Source organism: Macrobrachium nipponense, chromosome 10 (assembly GCF_015104395.2).
Source record: "Macrobrachium nipponense isolate FS-2020 chromosome 10, ASM1510439v2, whole genome shotgun sequence".
Classification (NCBI taxonomy): Eukaryota; Metazoa; Arthropoda; class Malacostraca; order Decapoda; family Palaemonidae; genus Macrobrachium; species Macrobrachium nipponense.
In genome coordinates this window covers 54,365,815-54,384,309 of record NC_087204.1, presented here as the reverse complement: position 1 = coordinate 54,384,309, position 18,495 = coordinate 54,365,815, and the positions used below count along the sequence as shown (strand labels likewise).

General features: G+C 38.0%; 1 protein-coding gene across 2 annotated transcripts in view; it reads left to right on the top strand.

The window, feature by feature from the left end:
• LOC135223624 (D-glucuronyl C5-epimerase B-like) overlaps nucleotides 1-18,495 on the top strand; it is an 888,924-nt gene that overhangs the window by 557,106 nt on the left and 313,323 nt on the right. For both annotated transcript variants that reach the window (XM_064262234.1, XM_064262233.1), the window contains exon 4: nucleotides 9,994-10,085. The gene's annotated coding sequence lies outside the window, so the exon portion shown is untranslated. The remainder of the gene's footprint in view (nucleotides 1-9,993; nucleotides 10,086-18,495) is intronic.

Sequence of the window (18,495 nt, the reverse complement as noted above, 5' to 3'; positions counted from 1 at the left end):
ACGAAATATCAGTCACTACAGGTGTATTCTATAACTCCTGAATCTGTGGTGAAATAAAATCTCTTCTTTGAAAAATTGAGTGCTTAGACTCATAAGATTGCCAGTAAAAAAGAGCAAGCACAATGACCAGCCTGATGAATAAAGAGACGTGGAGACCGAAATAGCAGGGCTGTATCCAGACCCAGGCTGACTCGCATTGCTATAGTTGCTGCTATCGGCTTTAGTATCAAGAGGGAAGTTGCATGATAACTTGTTCCGCCCGTAGAGAGAGAGAAAGAGAGAGAGAGAGAGTGTGAGTGCTCTCCGTGTGCAACTGTGTTGTTACTGTTGCTGACGGTGACACTGATATCAGGAAAAAAGGACGAAAAGTCGCTCCAAAGGTGACAGAAATATAATAGTAGAAAACTGGACTCATTTTTATCGTAAGTGGCGTCATCAGAAAGAGCAGAAAGAACACAAAACTGGAGAAAGGGTTTAGTGGAAGAGAATTGGGTACCTAGCTACAGCGAGCTAACAGCCGGCCGCAGAGAGAGAGAGAGAGAGAGAGAGAGAGAGAGAGAGAGGAGAGAGAGTCTTAAAGGTGCAGGCCCCACCCGAGGCGACCGTCGAACACTACCATCCCCGGGCAGGTCAGCGGCGCTACATGGCTGACCTGTCCCCATCGTAACTGCTATGGCCACCACCGCCATCCCTCCCCAACCCACCGCCCTCTCCACATCCAGCTCCGCTACAAAAACAACCCCAATATTTTTCAAAACAACCAACCGCAGGAGGAGGAAAGGGGACGAGGAAGCGGTACCTTATACGTCTTCCAGCAAAAAGTCGCCTTAATTAGATTTAGATGAATACTATTATTGTTATTGTTATGAAGGGCATTGCTAGCAAGGTCAGACGGCAGAAAGCAAGATGTAACAACCATTGAATTTTCAAAGCACCCATTGATCTGTAGCTGTCTATGTATTATATACATGTATATATATATATATATATATATATATATATATAGATATGATAGATAGATAGATAGATAGATAATAGATAGATAGGATAGTACACACACACACACACACACACACACACACACACACACACACGCATATATATATATATATATATATATATATATATATATAATATATATATATATATATATATATATATATATATATATATATATATATATATACAACACACATACACACAGAGACAGAGATTCTACTGGTTTCGTTATCACCAGTTATAGACGTGTTTTTTATAGCAACTGACGAATAGATTTTAGATTTATATTTCAGCTTAAAAAGCAATAAACACTTAAACACTTGACTATGATGTAAGTGGTGGGTCTGTTCCAGTTTTAGTAAAATGATCTGAATTCGACAGATATAACATATAAGCTTAGGCCGGTAAAAACGTCTGTCCTTTATTTATGTGCTGTATTCTGAAACAAGTGGTGCGAGTTCGAATCGTGCCCTGGGCCCCAAAGTTTCTTCATTTAAATACTATATTAAAATCGTCATCTACAAGTGGTATCTCTGTGAGAAAAAAATCAATGAAGAAATAGCATCTTGTTATTTTATGAGGGACCGACGGCCAACACAAACCAGGCTTCTTTATAGTGAAGATAATTTACCCTTATTTCACATATCTATCCTACTTCAAGCCTATATAAATATGTAATTTCGGTTTCTTTACTCAGGTTTTTCTTCTCAAAGGTATTTTTAACTTATTTCGGGGTTATTTTTCTAATTTTATTGTGTTCATTTAACTTTGTAGAGGAGCTTTGTTAAGATTGCTACCTGAAGTGAATGCCTGAAAGCCTCCCTTGTCAGGTTTCTTCACAATTTTTAGGAAGACCTTTGGAAATGTTTGGGATATTGTTCAGTTTTAAGGAAAATACAACAAAAAAGAGACGAGAAAATGGAAGAATGGGGAGCAACCGGAGACAGGAGAGATTCGTAGTTTACGATCTTTCACAGACTTGAGAACTTATTTCTCGATTTCACTGTGGCACAGTCTAGTTTTGCAGTTTCTCAAATGAAGAAGAGCAGTTCGGGTGACCTCGAGGTCCACCTAAACGGAGGAAGCCCTTCTACAGAAAATTTGATTCAATTGATGACCTAGAAAGTTACATATTTAATCGCATAATTCTCTCTCTCTCTCTCTCTCTCTCTCTCTCTCTCTATCTCTCTCTCTCTCTGCGACTAAATTTATGAAGATACATTTTATCTTATTGCGCTACATTCAAGATACGTAGGTCTGCGGATGAACGTGTATGGACAAGTAAAGACAGCTGTTCCTCGATTTCTTCAACTGCCAAATGAGTCTTTTTGCGCAACATTGCCAACAACTATGATTGAAATACACTGGCGTTTTGACCAGGACTTGTATTGAAAACGATACGAGACGTATATGTCTAAAAAGGGTTAAATAATCATACGCACCAAAGTAAATAAATGAATAAGTAAACAGATAAAAAAATAAAAAAATAAATAAATAAATAAACACAAAAGAAAAGAACCAGTAGTACTGAGCTGAATGTTGGATAAAGTTGTCTTAGTTTTTCTGCAGTTGTTTTTCTGGACGTTTGGCAGTGCCTAAATTGATGTTGCCTCAAAGTAGAAGAGAGAGAGTCAGCGTTTACTGGAGGCAAGGTGAAGAGAGAGAGAGAGAGAGAGAGAGAGAGAGAGAGGACTTGGGGAAAGGGTTTTGGGTGCTGACTTTCGGTGCAAAGTGCTTAGGACTCCTTGTTGAGCACTTTCCTGACATTGGAAACAGTTTATTGATTGATGAATAATTTTGATGATTGTATAGATGCTGTTAGTTTTGGATAAAAGAAAAAATCCTTTTCGGCAATATCTGTGAGAAGGATATAATATCTGGATAAGTTAGTGTCTATTGAAAATGGTCCTGTGTGACAGGAAAAATAAGTCTTAGTCTTATGTTTGCACATGTACTTTTTCATATTATTATTATTATTATTATTATTATTATTATTATTATTATTATTATTATTATTATTATTACTATATTTCAGACAATTGTTTTAGTAAGGAACACATCCAGATTGAAGAAATGTGCTCAGTCTGGCTGAGGAAGCCATATCTATATAAACTAAATTTCCTACCACCTTCATCCCGCAGTATAAAGGGCTTACGTTATGAAGTGTATTTATGACGCGGAAAAGGTCATTTTGTTGCATAGGGAATACCAGTTTTGTATTTAACCGATCACTTCCAACTACTAAATTTGAAATGTAAGGAAGCCTAGAACAGTCGAGAATTTTGAACATAAGACTGGAAAAGTCTCGAGAACTCAATAAAGAGCGAAATATTTAAATTTATTGTCTCTCTTGACTTGACATTTAATTTTTGATGTATGAAGTTGATAAGAATAGTATTCTGATCGTATGCAATACCATCATGCTCCTAATCAATCAGTACATATTGCGGTCATTTGTTTAAAACTGACGACAATACAGGTTAATGAAAGTATATTTAGATCTGAAGCAGTCAAGTTTATCGAATGTAAGAAAAAAATGCGAAGCTTTTCTACAAACTGTCGACTTCAAAGAGGTTCATGAATTTTGTTCCAAGAATGTCAACAGGTACTATTTAAGGAGGACTTTTGAAATCAGTTGGGCCACCTGCTTCTTTCTTTCGTCATTGTTTTGAATGTCTCTTATACGGCTTGAGGTATTGAGTTGGTATCATTGAGCAATATTGTCCCATGATTTATTGACATTTCATTTCTGTATTTATTCAGTTGTGCTTTGTATAAAGGTTGGTAGTTGGTATTTTGTTGTATACCTGAGCGTCTAATAGCGCTATTGTTCTGAGACTTAATTAATTTGCCTACTGAGGACTACCACAATTCTAACATTTAAGAATATGAGGAAATATATGACCCTCCCCCAGGGCGCGACGTTAGTTTAGTCCTTGGGTTCTCTCATTCTAAATTGAACTTCTTTTCAGACCTGTACTCAAGTCTCATAAATTTTCATATTTCTTAAAGGAACTTTGAGATGCTTAAACTGAACAGCTGATTACAGTAACACTCATTTTTAGTTCGCATATTCAGATATGTCCTAAAAAGTTTATTTCAATTTTCAGACTTCAGGATTCAGACTGTCCAGTTTAGCTACTCTTTCTGGCGTTCATTTTTAACCAGTTTTGACCACTGTATCCCTTCTCTTATGGTAACTCTTGCTGGCGGCTCTTTAAGGAACTGTTAAGCATAACAATTTAGGCTTAAATAGAAATTGTCGGGATTTAGATAATTGTTCAGATAAAGATTGATTTTCGCTGACGGTCCATTGAATTGATTTCCGGGTTACGTTTACCTTAATTGTGAAAGAAATGTGATCATAATAAATGTTTTATTGGAATTTTTTGAACATTGCAAAATTTTAAAACCTTATTAGATGGGATGATTGGGAAGTATTTCCTGTAGTTTTATTTGATTAGTTCACAAATTTGACAAAATGTATATATATCAACGCAGGTAGTATAAAGTAACTGGGTTAATTTATACGTACTTTATAATCCACGCCAGTTTTGACATTTTTTTTCAGTTGATCGTCGTTTAGGTCACTCTAGTGTGCTCCAGTATAATCTAGTAAAGTTTCATCATATGTACGAGTAACATGAGATGTGTGAAGGTAAAGATGAAAGGAAGGCACAGTTACCCGGGATCATTTTTTATATTATATAAGACGTTGTAAATTGCTGTTTGGAGGTTATTCCTATCAAATACAAAGAGAGAGAGAGAGAGAGAGAGAGAGAGAGCAGAGAAAAATTGAGTAAGGTAGTAGGGATGATGGGGAGTGTATTAAAGTGGGTCGAGGATGACGACGTTGGGCCGGGATGGGGATTGAGGGAGGTGGCATTGTTAAGGGGAGAGGAGACCCCTGAGTGTTCAACCCGGCCGAGTACGAAGAGGAGGAGGGGGGAGGGGAAGAAGAAGGAGAAAGACGGAGAAGAGGACTCGGGCTTCATTAACCTTGAGCTCCTTATCTTGTTAATAACCACTTCTGCGAGAGGAAGGCAAGAAGGATAAACCTGGGAGTGAGTGCGGCGCTCTCCAGCCATTCCCTCCCCTCCGCTGTTCCTCGCGAAATTAATGCGCCCTATCATAATTATGCTTCCTGCAATATGTTACTGCTCTGCTCATGTCTCGAGTGCTCTCCACTTCCGACTTCGCCCTGCAAGTCTTTCTGTTTGTATGTGATATATATATATATATATATATATATATATATATATATATATATATATATATATTTGCAAACTAATATCAGGGTACAAATTTCGTTTAATATCAAATACACTATACCTCAGGAGTAACGTACACCCAAGGGGAACTGGATATTAAACGCCTTTGTGGCATAGTGTTTTTTAATATAAAAAGTATGTTGGTGTACTTGACTATATATATATATATATATATATATATATATATATATATATATATATATATATATAATTACACACAAATCTCAAGTCACACACATATTAACTGAAACTGATAAGTGCTTCTGCACGGACCAGGATTCGAACCATACTGTTCTGTTTTAGATGCTATAATAGACTACCACTTTAACTATCCGGCTTAGTTGATATCGACTGTTCTGTACATACACCTGTCGAATTCACGTTTTGTATCTAGAACTCATATCAACCCATGTCCACCTTGAAAGCTGATTACTAAGTTCGTAACACGGGGCTAATTACTTATCATTATTGAATTATCATTATTGTCCTATTCTCACACCATATTTATGGTGTTAAATTATAGTTGCTAGTCCCTTGCCATGGTACTCAGAAAAAGTGTTGAAAGAACATGAAAGCGCTTCGTGTATTCCGCATATTCTTTAGTTTGATTTCTGTGGCCTCAGCTGGTTGCAGTCCCTGATGGTGTCTGTAGTCGGGGGAATTGTGATTGCAAAAGAGTGATCAACCTTGTTGGTTTGAATGTGTCGTCGTCACTGAACCCATTCATGGTTATCGTCGGTGGTTCGAGCCCATCAGATCGCTGTCACGGGATGCACTATAGGCATTACTAAAGGTTCTTTGCAACGGTCCTTAGGCCCATAGCTGCAGCCCCTTTCATTCCTTCTAGTGTACCTCCATTCATATTTCATCATTTCATCTCTTCCATCCTCTCCTAACAATTATTTCATGATGCATCTGAGAGGTTTTCCTCCATTTACACCTTTCAAACCTACCCACTCTCAATTTTCGTAGGTCCCAGTAATTGGCTATTGGCCTAAGCTCTTTACTCCACTCCACTATCACCTCCCATCACTTATAGTTCCCCTTCTGTATTATTTACGAGGTGGAGCGAATTGGATATTAAATGACATTTGTAGTTAAATGTTTGTATATAAAAATGCCACGGAGAGTGAATAAAATTCATATATATACGTACATATGTACATATATAATTGTGTGTGAATGCATATATAAGTGATGGGAGGTGATAGTGGAGTGGAGTATAGAGTTTAGGGCAATGGAAAATCACTGGGACCTACGAAAATTGAGAGTGGTAGCTTTGAAAGGTGTAACAGGAGAAAACCTCGCAGATGCATCATGAAATAATTGTTAGGAGAGGATGGAAGATGGAAGAGATGAAATGATAATATGAATGGAGGTACACTAAAAGGAATGAAAGGGGCTGCAGCTATGGGCTTAAGGACCGTTGCAAAGAACCTTTAGGAATGCCTACAGTGCACCCCGTCATAGTGATCTGATGGGTTCGAACCACCGACGATAACCATGAATGGGTTCAGTGACGACGACACATTCAAACCAACAAGGTTGATCACTCTTTTGCAATCTTTTGCAATCATATGTGCGTGTGTGCAAGTCTACTCGGAAAAAAAGGCGAAATATTTTGTGGTTAGAAGGAAATTATTTTTATTTCGGCGAACTTGCATACGTTGTGCTCTTCGTTAAAAAGATAATAAACTTGGATGTTTGCTCTACGAAAAAAGTTCACGAAGACTGTGTCCACTTGAGTGCTAATCAATAAGAAAGGAGACGTGAGTTTCCAAGAACAATTTGCTACTCTCCAAAACGAATAAAAAAAAATGCAAAAATATCTACCAGAACGCTGGGTCAGTTGTGAAACTTATCATGAAGTCATTGCGAGATTGACATTGTAATTGTAAATTCTACCGATACGAGAGAGAGAGAGAGAGAGAGAGAGAGGAGAGAGAGAGAGAGGAGAGGGGGGGGGGGGGGGGGATTCTCAATCCTTGAATGTTAGTTCCCTCGGTCATTTGAAGGTTTTATGAGTCTTGCGTACAGTAGAGGAGACTGATACGGGCCATTTTTAAAGCGATAATTCATTGAAGTATAACGGAAGATAGCCGAGACGGTGGTGTCACAGAAATTGTCTGGGTGAGAAGGTTGAAACATCGACCGTTTCCTTGCAAGTTTGTTTCAGGGTCGCCAAGGGAAAGCATGAGAAGAAAGCGAATCGAAGTGGCTGTTAGACTGACAACGCAGCCAAAATGAATCATGAGAAGAAGAGAAGAAGAATGAGTACAGAAGAGATTTATGTGACCTTCTCTATGTAAATTTATCTGTAAAAATGAAGGAAGCACTTGAGTTGGTAGTTCAGAATTCATCTCTGTCAACAAAGACCCTTCGTATGACAGATGCCAAGGGAAGTTCGGCTGCATTATTATGTAGCAGACTATTTGAAATAGTCAATAAAGAATGTTGCAACTGAGTTTGATCGCAGTAGAACAATACTTAAAGAATGGATGACTCTGGGCCTGCGAACAGATGTTGAATAATGACAATCATAGATGTCAGTGAGTCTGAGATTAAACTGGTCATATGCCAGCACGAACTCTTGCTCCTGGGCAGTCCATAATTCAAAGATGGACAGCGTCCTTGCAAGTGTGTAATATGCAAGAACATCGAAAACAAAATTGTTTTCGGGGTGTTCTCAGTAGGTTGGAAAAGGAAAGAGGCAGACATTCAAGGGGAGGCCCTCGATGAACAGTGCAGTAGAAAAAAAGAATGGGAGTGGAACCACGTGCACGTTCTCCACTCAGTGTCATCCCTCCACTTGGCAATCAATCTCCTGGCAGCCTGTAAACATACAGCGAGATCATATTTCCAAAACTTTAATGGCCGTAAACCTCGGAAGGATTAGCGTAGATATTTTCCATGTTATGATTGCTTTTAATCTCTTGTATGGATCGTAGGAAGGCCCCAATGTATCATGCCATACATAGAGACATAATGAAAGCTATATTATCTAAACAATATCAGTGTATGAAATGTAAAGTTTTTTTTTCTTAACTCTCCCTGGTTATCATTATGACACGAACTTTGACAAGATTCATCATTGTGACGACGGAGAAAATAAGGATTTTGCTCTTAACAACCATCAGGTGTCTTGTCTGACGTTTCTAATACGTGTCTATATCACCAATTTTTTTTCCTTTGTTTTCATCGTTTATTGCCCAATAGAAGTTCGGCCTCCACCGCTTTTATTCACAACACCCCACACACACAACTCAACACACCTGCACACACACACACACAACTCAACTCGCTAGTGATTCGAGAAAACCAGCTTTCATAAAGCGGCCTCTTGTTCGTAGTGGTGGGAGAGTGTCAATGAAGTAGAGAGCTAGCATTTTTTAAATAATGAAATGTGCAGAATCAGTTTTTCAAAAACTACTTTGTGTTAGTAGTGCTATGAATGACCTGAGCTAATGCTGATCTGCATATAAGTTACCACTACTAGGTTTAAGTTTTTATTTTATTATTTATGATGAGTGTTTTTGCTTTAGCCACTATCTTCCTAATTTGTTGTCTTCTTGGTTTTGCACTAATAAAATACATCTCGTGTTGTGAAATGAATGTGAAACATTGATTTCTGAAGTTCCTCTTTTCGTTGGAACTGGAAGTCTCCACTGGGCTCTTTATTTAGATTTGTTGTCCTGATGATTGCGGCTTATTTACCCCTACGATTGCAGTTGAAAGACTTGAGACTTTTCAGCGAGGTGTCTTGTTCCCAGCTGCTGTGTAGTGCTGTTTAGAGCAGTTCCCTTGCTTTATATTTCCCCGCCTGTGCCTTTCGCTTCAGGAACCTCTTCATCAACATAAATGATTTGTGCCCCTTTGAAAGTCTTGATTCGTATCTTTATGAATGCGTTCTGTGTACATTAGTCTCTATGTCATCCAGAAGAAGGGAGGTTCTGTCATTCTTACTCAGGTCAAAGAAAAACCTCACTTCCGGTGCTGAGATACATGCCATAGTAATTCATGACCCAGGCCCCCATCCCGTCCCACATAACCTCATCGCATTCTTTGGTGGAGGTTTAGTTGGAGAGGAAATGGAGGATGTTGTCTTAGGTTAGGATGAATAATATCTGTGGTAAGGAGGCCGCCGCTCCTCTCTTCTTCGTAGTCGCCTCCTCCTCGGTATCGTTAGCGAGCGGTAGTTGATGAAGCAGTTCCGGTGACTTGAGAGACGAGATTATCGTGTAAGTGAAGCCAGTTGTGCACTTTTTCTCGTTTTTTTCAGCGTTTTTTGTTTCTTGAACCTGAAGTTAAGTTGTGCGTTCGTATTGTAAAAAAAAAAAAAAAAGAATGGGGGTAAAAAAATTAAATTGGAAGTGAAATTTTTTTTTTGTACACGAAGGTGATTCAACTGATTCGGAGAAGAGAAGAAGAGTTGGCACACCGAAAGAATTCTATTCATTTTCGCATATGCTATTATGGTATGCAGTTTTCCGAGTTATTTAAAATTCTCTCTGGCTGCTGTGCATTAATATTAACACATACATAACCACAATCACATTCTGAAGAAGTCCCAACAAAACAATTGTCAACAAGTAACTTTTCTTGAGTACATTATAGTTTCTAAACGATTGATTGGTCTCATACACAAAAGTTAATTCACTAAAATGAAAATAAAACAGACACGCAAACAAATTAATTTATCCGTTCTCTTTTTCTTCTGTTTCAGAGGTGAGTGCCGGAATCAGTTGCTCCTCAATCCGTGACGCTTATTTGGAGGACTCCTTGAAAGTGGTGAACACTGACTGATGTTTACATTTGGTATGTGCTCTCTAATTTCATTTTTGACCAGATATTACATGCATACATACATACATACATACATACATACATACATACAAGATGTTCAACATCGAATTTCCGACCCTTGACTACCCTGTACAAGAAAAATGACATTACCTTATGTGTCCTTTGATATAGCTTGTTAAGAACAGGGAGAACTAAAGTGAGTGATAACAGTTCACTTTAGAGAAATGAAAAGTTTTTGGTTTGGTCCAAATATTACAAAATATATTGATATTGAATGACTCTAACTCATATGGTTAAATATAGTGCTTACCGTGCTTAAATGATGCATTTAAATGGGCATATTTACAAGCCCTTACCCACGTATATGTTGGAACAACCACGGAACATGTGAGAGAAGCGGCCTTACTCAAGTAATAGAAAGACTTTCTAGTGAGATTTAGTATTATTTACTGCATCAGGCTGCGCTCAAGGGGATGTTTGAGCGATGGGAGTTTTGTGTCATGCAGAGAAACTACCCCTGAGATCACTACTTTGAATAGGAAGAACGATGAGTGCATTTGGTCATAATGATAGAGGTTATGTAGAAGGATATTGATAAGAAGGACTGAAGTTGTTTGTGAACTGAACTGGGCAATGTGGTCATGTCAAGGAGAGTGGTCACTGATGAAGCGAAATTGAACGGGTAACTTAACTGACGTAGTGATGTTGTTCGATAAAGTGGTTATTATAGTCACTGACCTACGTATGTGACCTTAATGCAAGAGCGTGTTTGATGGATCTGATGTTAATTTTGTAGAAGCCAAAGTTGAAAGTGAAAGCAGGAGACGAGATTGATAGGGTGTAGACATTTGTTTGCGCTCAATTGAAATGGAAAGATTGACAGGGCCTGAAATGGAGCTCACAAATATTATCCGAGAAATAGGCCGGTAAAGTCAGTGTTGCGGGGAATTAGCTGTTAAAAATAAAGCCGCGCATATTCGTGAAATTAGTTAATTAACCGTCTGAACCGTTGTCGGGCAATTGCACAACTTAACATTTACTCAGAATAAAAACAAATTTTACTGACAAGAGCTCTCTCTTCTCTCTCTCTCTCTCTCTCTCTCTCTCTCTCTCACACACACACACACACACACACATTTGCGCGTCATCTCTGTTCTCAGATGTTAAGAAACTTTTTCTATTTCATCTTTCTCAAAACAACGAGCTGGAATGCCCTTCATTTAACTTCTTTTCATTAAAGTGTATACATTTCTTTTTATTGCTCGATACCAAAATTGCCATTTATATATAATCGTTTCAAACGTTACTGGATAACATGAGTCAATTCTCCCATTTACAACATGAATTAATTCTTCAGTGGTTATTGTAGTTTTATATACATTTCCAATTTACATTTAAAAGGGTCTCTCTGGGAAGTAGCTTCAGCGTGAACTTGCCAAAGAGGATTATATTTATACCATTCCTGGAAAAATAATTGTGGAAATGATTGATGTTATTCATGAGACATCTCGATTGATATTATTCATGGGACATCTCCTTTACTTACTTTCACAGAAGTCATGAAATGAAATAATGTTGTTCGTGACACTAAAACGCAGAAAATGTATGTATTTATAGGAAATATATTTTCGTTGAGATGATTTGAAGGTAGGAAAATGTGTATTGTTCCTCATTTGATTTTTTGCGGAGAAGGTCAGTTTAGAGAACAGTTGCTGCTACCATTCGGTTATGAGATAGTTCAGAAGCTGTAGCTGTCGACAGAAACAGTAGCGAATCTTCTAGCCGAGGAAATCTTAGCAGATTTTATTGTGGATAAAGTTAAAATGGGTTGCATTCATTAAAGATGCAGGATTCCATTATGAAGGTGTGGATTGTAGAATTATCATTCGCTAAAGATGCAGGATTCCATTACGAAGGTGTGGATTGTACAATTATCATTACTCAGCAAATGTTGTCACTGTGGTACTGGTAACAACGGAATGCAAATCAGGAAGATGAAGAGTAGAATGGAGGTCGATTGAGCGAAAACAGGGCTCACCGAAACGTTATATATTGCCCATTTTAGCCTGGTTCTGAACTTTTTTTTTTCGTAAGCCTTTTCCATCCAAACCAGTATGACGTTATACTGATGAATGGTAGCTATAATACCAGTCAAGAAGGAAATTGACAGTTTTGAGTGGAAAAGTAAAAATGTCGTCATGGGTAACACACGGATTTGAGTCCGCAGATGGTTTTTTCTTTTCAAGAGATGAGGAGGTCGTGAACAGAATATGCATAAACAGGGCCATGATGAGAACGACGCTCCGTGGTAAAGAAACTCGTCATTTCAGTAAGGGCTCAGAGGACTCTTCATTAGGACGACAGACACAAGGATGTGTCACGAGAATAAAGGAACCCCTAAAGGATCGGCCATTTCCTTTGGGATCCTACTTTAAAGGTGACCACTCTATCTTCCATAGTTGCTTAGCCGGAACCCAGCGAAATCTAAATCCCTCAATTACCTGTCATTTAGAATTTTTTTTCCCATTTTTTTTTTCTTTTTTCCGTAAAGGAGTAGAGATGATATACTAAGTCTAACGTTCTTTCGTTTTGCCTTTGTTCCGTTTCGGCATTTCCTTCCTTATTATTCATTATTTAATTATTTTTCGCTTTATAAGGAATGGACGGATTGTAAAGTATTTCTGTGCAATGTAAAATTCTGTTCGGTCTGAATACATACATACATACATGCACATATATGTATATATGTTAAACCGTTCCCATGACAGAGGGTGATCTAGAAAAAAAACAACCTTAATATCATTGCCATAATCAAATTACATCTGCTGAAATCTGCGGTGAGTCCCTTGTGGCGAAAACTTTCATAGCGTTAGTTGCTTTACATACTCAGCAGGCACGTCGGCAATCTCCTCCTCCTCCTCCTCCTCCTCCCCACCCCACACACACACACACACACACGCACACGCACACGCACACACACACACACACACACACACACACACACACACACACCCACCCACACACAACGTCGTAAACTTTTATCTTGGGTATCCAGGCATAGCCTTTCCAATACTTGTTTTACTCCACCGGTATGGCTGAACGTACACGTGTCATTACGTTTTAATAATTGTTTTGTGTGTGTTGTAAAATTTACGATCGTCAGATGTCAGAAGAAGAAAAATGGATTTTAGAGAAATGGCAAAGAACATTTTAATTGTAATAAATGGTGATTATCATATCTTTTCCTTTGCAGTTGCGTTAGAATATTACAGTATCCTTTCTTTAAGAAAAACCATTTCGGAGATATTCAACCGGTTGAAAGTTATAAGTTTTGTCCCACCAAATACTGAGGAGAGATGAAGCGTTTCATGCGGTAGCTACAGTTTATGATGGTCATATTGAGTAATGCTGACTTACCTGCCCTGTTGAATCATGGGTAACAATACTATGTTGTTATGAACACCAAGAAGGCAAACCTTAAACTTGGAATGGAATAATAAACAGTACACTTCATGCGACCATGCAGTACTATATAACTGTTTATATTTGATACACTTTTTATACAGCACTGTCCATTGAAGTTTTCTTGCACTGCCAAGACAAATGTGAAGAATAGCCTGTTGATGTGACATCATGACGTTACTGAGAATAAACTGTGACATATCGGAATCTCATTGGTATTAATGAAACATCCACTTTTCATGTAAAAGTTTGTGCTTCGACAGCTAATATTATCCGACCAATAGTCAATTGTTTCTAAAAAGCGACTGTTGTATTTATGCTGTCGCTGAGGTACGTTTGGACTTGAACAAGGACGAAATTAGATTGACTTCTTTTGATAAGTATACTACTGTAGCTTAGATTCATCTGGCTTGGAGCTCTGTGTAAGAGGCAGTTATGGACCATAACTTCGTCATCAGTAAGTGGTCGTTATTTTATTTGTCAGATAAATGGGCGCAAAGCCAAGAAGTATGTTTCCATATACAGCCAGACGAATGGGACGGGTTAATAAGTGTGTTCACATTATTGGGGGCCTGATATTCTGCTTTATAGATGTTCTGTGAATGGTTTTAGTAACTGTTGTTTACTTAGTCATGCTAAAGATTATCTCATGAGTAAATCTAGTGTATAATATTCATATCTAACCAAATATTTGGAGTGAGCTTTGCATTCTCTTGCATATCTCCATTTGGAACGAATCCAGATCTCGTGGATAACGATAGAAATAACAGCAGAAAAATTTTACCATATTGTTTGCTTATTTCAGTCAACTTTCCTTCATGTGTTTGAGTTTGACGTGAAATGTGCAAACGTGGTAAGAATAAGTAACAGGAAAAGGCATAACTACTATTCTACACGAGTTGTGTTCGCCGCAGAAACATTATTATATTTGATAACACTAACTGAAAGGATCACTCGTGCTCTAGACGTTGACTCCATGAAACTGCAGTGCATCTTTTTATCTTTTTCTTTTGCTTCATTATATCTTGCATTTACATGTTTCCTTACAGTCACTCATCTTCCTTTGTAAACTCATTTTGATCGTAAGCTTGTCCGAAGGGTCTTTTTTTTCTGAAAGTATATTTGTATAGAATAATAAAGAGTCTTAAGGAGATAGACGACTAAGACTCGTGACGGCTATGATGATTTTGTTGTATTTTCTCTTGTTTTATGAATCTCTTCAATAATTGATTTCAAGTAAAGAAACTATATTTAGGTAAGTAGAATTAGCTCTATAAGGAAGTCAACATTGTGGTACTCCGATGTTTTCTGAGGCATGCTGTTAAAACTAGTTTTTTTTTATCCTTATTCTTGTGTCTATTTTAATTATATGTCTGAAGATTCTAATATTTGTATTTTGAAAAATGCTAACGGAATACCATTTGTTGCCTGTACTATTATTGGGGTGGTCGGGATGGTGTTGGCGTGCCACCTCGGTAGCCGCGATTTCGATTATCGGGCATTCCATTACAGTGGGAGAGATGTGTATTTCTGGTGATAGAAGTTCACTCTCGACGTGGTACGGAAGTCACGTTGCTGAATAACCACTGGTTCCATGCGACGTAAAAACACCATACAAACAAAAACAAAACAATCTTCTTTTATGATTTACAAAATTCCCCTCTGACATTTCAAAACAAAGCTGAGGAAAAGTGTCTGATTTCAAACACCTGCGGAGCTGGAACGGCATTATATTATAAAATGAAATATCGCGTGAATTCCCTTTGGCTGGAATACTTGTCAGTATTTAAAGGAGTATTACATTTCATGAGAGCCAGTGTTAATTGATATAGTTTCTAAAGCAGTGGTTCTCAACCTGGGGGGCAATTTCCATGGAAGGCGCGAGCCCTAGGGAAAAGTGAATAAAAAATTCTTTAATTATATTCGTTATTCTCTTAACAAGAGTGAGGAACTAATATTCAGAAGTTTATGAAAAAATGCAAAAGTATCGCCTTATAACGTTACTTTCCTAGAGTCTCTTTTTTTTCAAGTCTGGGAGGGAATTTTACTCACATATGCAAAGGGGGCGTGGAAAGAAGGACCGACTCTTAGAGGGGGCGTGGTCATATAAAGGTTGAGAACCACTGTTCTAAAGGGTACAGAGAGAGAGAGAGAGAGAGAGAGAGAGAGAGAGTTGTCATATCTCTTAACTGGAACGAGCAGATTTTGAGTACTCGGTCAGTTATCGATTGACACAAAGTCCATCAGAATGATAGCGTGACGGCATGATCCTGTCATATTTACCTGTCATATTTATTAGTGCTGTGGTAGTTAGTATTCTTTTATAATCCAATGGTGGGGCTTAGGTTCCGTGATATTTACAAATGTGTGCAAACATCATGCTTGCTTCACGGGCGCGGAGTGTGATACAGTATAACGGTATTTAGGGAATTTATTTTATTAATTATTTTTTAATAATTGAAGTGCCTCGCGTTGATTGCCAACCTTCTCCTGAAGAACTGCCAAAGGTATGGAACTTTTATTTGTCATGTGTAGAGACAAATCTTACCGGATATCGTTGCCGCCTTCGTTTCTTTGACATCTCACTACGAAGTTGATGTAGCCGAGGCGTTCCGCGCTTTACAATACTCGCCTCTTGGCGGTCACTATGAATCATGGCAGGAGCTCTGTCCTTTCAAGCTTAATAAGAAGCGACTTAGTCCCACTGACATTTGTAGTATACAGCATTTCTTACTCCTAACGTAGGACCTAGCAGGAACATGTCTCTGTCAGAGCAGTTTAAACGTTTGGAAAGTATCTCGCGGCAATCCCATATCCGTAACATTTGAATAACTTTGTCATTCGGTTGTGGCACTACAAAACTATAAAGAGAAAAAGACGTAACAAACTAAGTAGAAGATGTTTACTTTGCAACGAAATCAACCCACGTATGCAAATATACGCAAAGAAAATAAGTTAAACGTGAATTACAATCTTGATATAATTAGATTCTTGAGTTATGAACTCGGACATGAGAAGAGACCTTTGGCAGCATCCTGCAAATGCCTCCCAGGTGTCAAGAGTTTGGTAAAATGGCCACCCTCTCCAAGATGTCATCCCATACTCTGTCCACATCTATGGGATTGAGTGCTCCTCGATAGTCCTTCTTCAGTGTCTCCGTCAGATGAGGTAAAGTAGTCCCGCAGGTAAAACGTTGGCGATGTTATTCTGTTAAGACTTTTCAAGTCTTTCCTGTGAAATTGAAACGGTGGTTGTTTTCTTCGAGTGAAGGAAAATGATGGAATCGTAATGGTAGCGCGCCTGTTTTAAATGTATCCAAAAGTGCGGGCTCAAAATGTGCATTTTTCAGTTGTTCTCTCGGGCATCGTTGTAATGTGTAGATCGTGGCAGTCAGCGTAGCCTTCTAAATATAGCTAGTGTTAATGTGAGGCGCCTGACGGCTTTGTGAATAGGTAAACGGATTTATTGAGTAATAGGATTAGGCGCTTTACCAGCTTGTGAGTTCTCACATTACGTAGCCGTCCTTAGGCCCAGTCACCACTGGGTGGATAGGAATAAGCTCAATTAAGGACATATCAGAGTTCAAAGATAACCGTGTGTGTGTGTGTGTTGTATATATTATAATATATTATATATATATTATATATTATATATATATATGTATATATTATATATTATTATATGTATGTATGTAAAATGTGTGTTTTGTGTTTGTGTATTTATTGATTTATTTATTTATATGGTGTGTTTGTGTGTATGTAGTTATGTATTTGTGTGTCAATGTATGTGCAAGTAAATGCACAGCGCACAACACGCATCATATTGTGTAGGTATCTTTCACGGTGCACTGTGATCTTAACATTCTGTATGAGCTTCAAAAACCGCAGTTCTCAAGTGGTTATAAATTTACTAAGAAAGAGGAGATCTATTCGCCGCGTAACAACTAAACTTGAGATCTCAAAATTACTCGTCGAATCAGGTGTGATGTATGAATTGCTTTCCTTAATGAGGTGGTCAGAAAATATTCAGCTAAATTATCAAAGGTCAGGGACTTCTCAGGTCGGTTAACCTTCAGATGTGAAGCATTGTATGTGCCATAAAGGTAGGGAAATTATGACTGTGTACAGACTAGAAATGTTCAACGCAGTACCCAAAGAATTTTTGTGGAGAAAAGGGCTGTGGGATGAAGTCAAGCTAAACCATTCTATTGACCTTACTGAATTTGCTTTTTATGTATTGAACTGAAAGTCAATCCGTATTTTATTGCTTCCAGTTGCACTTGTGTTCCGATTGACACAAGTCTCTTCTGTATTAAAGTGGCGACTTACTTGGTTTTGGTAACTCATCTAGGTGTATGGATTAACACCAATGAAATTTCATTTTAAAATTCTCGATTATTTGTATTTTTATCATTCTTTTGCCTTGACTTTTGTTTGCTATTATTAAATTTTCCGCCTAAAGTTCATTCAAATTTTTGTTGAATCTTGTAACCTGAAGTTAGTGTCGATAATATAGGCGACAAAAACTGAAAATCGAAGGAAAGTGAGAGCTGGCCAATGGAATGCAAGCCGAGAAAATAGGAGAGCGAAAACCCCGTCTTATGAATACCAAAATGATGACCCGGCAATTACATGCCACAGTTCATCGTCATAATAAAGTCTGACATATGCTCAGTTATGACTGAGCATCGCATGAAAAACGAACGATGCAAACAATTCAGTAATACTGAAGGGAAATGGGAAATGGAATCAGCTTCTGTCAGTGTGACCGACTTGTGGTGCGAACCCTCAGGCGAAGCTAAACGCTTTTTAGAAGATGGAAAGTGCCGCTGATAAACGAGCTGTAGAAATAGGAACAGTAAATCATTTTAGCGAGGATATTATTGTCATTGTTTTTATGTGAAAAAAAATTACATTATGAAACTCTCCACGCAAGAAGACTAGATTAAATGGCACGTGTC